The sequence below is a fragment of the Crocuta crocuta genome, unplaced genomic scaffold (genome assembly GCF_008692635.1).
Source record: "Crocuta crocuta isolate KB4526 unplaced genomic scaffold, BGI_CrCroc_1.0 scaffold188, whole genome shotgun sequence".
In the NCBI taxonomy this organism is placed as follows: Eukaryota; Metazoa; Chordata; class Mammalia; order Carnivora; family Hyaenidae; genus Crocuta; species Crocuta crocuta.
The window spans coordinates 4,862,629-4,865,398 of record NW_027532599.1 but is presented as its reverse complement, the minus strand read 5'-3'; the positions used below and the strand labels follow the sequence as shown (position 1 = coordinate 4,865,398).

General features: G+C 36.9%; 1 pseudogene; it reads left to right on the top strand.

Moving 5' to 3' along the window:
• The first annotated feature begins 522 nt into the window (after positions 1–522).
• LOC144244761 (small ribosomal subunit protein eS24-like) overlaps positions 523–2,770 on the top strand; it is a 17,462-nt pseudogene continuing 15,214 nt past the window's right edge.

The window sequence follows — 2,770 nt, the reverse complement described above, 5'->3', positions numbered from 1 at the left end:
TTTTGCAATACAACAAATATTTTCTTTTGACTAGAATAGCCAGTTGCTATTAGTAAAGTTGAACATTAAGAGAGTTATAAGTTCTTTTTTTTAATTTTTTATGTCTTTATTTTGTTTTGAGAGACAGAGACAGAGAGCGAGCAGGGGAGGGGCAGAGAGAGAGAGAGGGAGACACAGAATCTGAAGCAGGCTCCAGGCTCTGAGCTGTCAACACAGAGCCCGACGCAGGGCTCAAACCCACGGACTGTGAGATCATGACCTGAGCCAAAGTCAGACGCTTAACCGACCGAGTCACTCAGGAGCCCCGAGAGTTATAAGTTCTTAAAGCAAAGATACTCCGCTAAGAAAAAATATATAAATTTTCTAAATAAAGACAAAATTATCTTTATAAAAGGTGTAAACATCATGTTGTACACCTTCATAAGTATAGACTCTTGTTTTCCAAACCTGGAGATTACACTCTAGTTCTGCAACTGCATTTTGTCACCATTTAATTACCCTGACATTTAAACTTTTATATGGATGCTTTTGCATTGGATAAACAAGAAGCAACTAGCAGGTGATACTGTGACCAAGATCCTTATCTGGGAGAAGGCAAAGGTCTTGTATACCGACATTGTAAGTAAACTGCCAGGTACATCAACAAAAAAAAGAGGAAGTCTTCAAGGAAAGAAGGGGGCATGGTTTAATCATTTTAAGAGGAGAAGTGGCATCCATAGTGTTGTGAGGCACAGAGAGGCTGTAAGTTTGTGTACTAAGGCAGCAGAAGAGTTAACTACCAAGTTCCAGAACTCATGGTTTAGGAGTGTTATCTGCCAGAGAAAGTTTTTAAATACAATGAGACAGGGTTTTATGGAAAAAAGATGCCAGAGGTGCCCTACATTACAGAAGAGAATGCAATGCCCAGTCACAAGACCATGAAAGACCATCTCACCCTCTTTTTTTGTGCTAATGCAAGCGGGTTTTCAAAGTCAAGCCCCTGTTCATGTATTATTCTGAGAATCCACAAGGCTTCAAGAAATGCAAGGTGCAAAAGAGCCAGTTAAATGTATGTGGAGGTCCAACAGCAAGGCTTGGGTCCCCCATATCCTGTTCATTGAGTGGATCCACGAGGTCTTCAGTCCTGCAATGAAGAAACACTTTGTGTTCTTTCAGTTCTGTCTTTCTTTCTATTTCATTCTTTCTTTTTCTCTTTCTTTCTCTTTCTTTCTTTCTTTCTTTCTTTCTTTCTTTCTTTCTTTCTTTCTTTCTTTCTTTCTTTTTCTCTTTCTCTTTCTCTTTCTCTCTTTCTTTCTTTCCTTCTTTCTTTCTTCAATATATTTGACAAAAAAATGCATTACTTTCAGGTGTACAACTTAATGATCCAAAGTTTATACATTATGCTCTGCTCACCACAAGAGCAGCTAACTAGGTGTTTATTTTTCAGTCAATTTCATTGGAAGTCCTGACACAGTCAGTCATACTAAAACATGAGCAAAATAAGTGCAACACATAGATCCTTTAAATGTTTAGGGAAAGTTTAAGATTTTGCTACCAAAAGTATTAAGTATTTGTAATCTTGCATTTCTTCTACAAAATGAGTTTTCTTGAGAGAATTTGGAAGCTCAAGAAATTAATTAAGGAACACCTTTGCTCTTGCCTAGTTTGATAGAAGAAAATTCCAGTCTTCAGTTAACAAGAGTCAGGTTTCTTGTTGCAGGTAGATAAAGAAGCTATTACCCTCTAAAGACAGCAGCTTTGGTTGAATGGTTTAGTGCCTCCTTTATCATAACAATGGGTGATAAGGCTAATAAAAAGTTGTGTGCCTCTAATGGCAGTGATAAGAAAAGACAGGACATTATTCTTGGGTAAATCTAGGTAGGATCAAATTCTGGATTGGCTCCATGTTGCCTGGTAAACTTTCCAGCAAAAGCAAAAGAACAACAGCAAAAGAAAAAAGAAAGAAAAACCTTTAATACAGAACATTTTTAGGGAAAGTAACTTGGGGATTTGAAAATCTATACTTCCTCATCTACTTTTCTACATTGAACCATTATTTTCATAATATGGTTTTTGATATTAAAAATATTTCCTGTGAACATGACAGCATTTCTTCAGCATCTTATGTTTATGTGAAAATATAAAGAACTTAGCCTAGAAGGATAGACATTTGAAATTATAGAGCAATAAAATGTATTTGAGGAATATTCTAGCAATATAAATAAAGTATTGGGTGAGTGCAAAGAATCACCATTCATATTCTGAAAGCACGTGACATTTGAGTTGGTATTGATGTCTGAGTAGGCTCACTAGGTAAGTAAGGTAAGAATATTCCAGTAAAGAGGACATAAAGGTCAAAAGCAGATGTGAGAAAGAATGGTGTGTGATTGAACTTCAAATAGTAATAGGTTACCTAATGGAAAGGCTGGAAACGGGACCAGAGATGGTAACTTGTTTACAGATTGCATTGAACTCAAGTGGATGGCTTTAATCTCAGAATGTGATATTCCAAAGTCTAGAGACTACCTATATCAAAACCACCTAGGGGCTTCTTAAATTTCACAAATTTCTTAATCTTATGGCCAATAAACTTGAGGGTTCCTTTCTTATGGATGCAATCCAATGTAAAATGTACATACCCTGTGCATTGCCCAAAATGACACGGTGATAAATGAGAGAATATTAAATTTCTGTTTAGTTTTTGAGAGGAGAGAGAGAAAGGAAGTGTGTGTGTGTGTGTGTGTGTGTGTGTGTGTGAGAGAGAGAGAGAGAGAGAGAGAGCGAGCGCGAG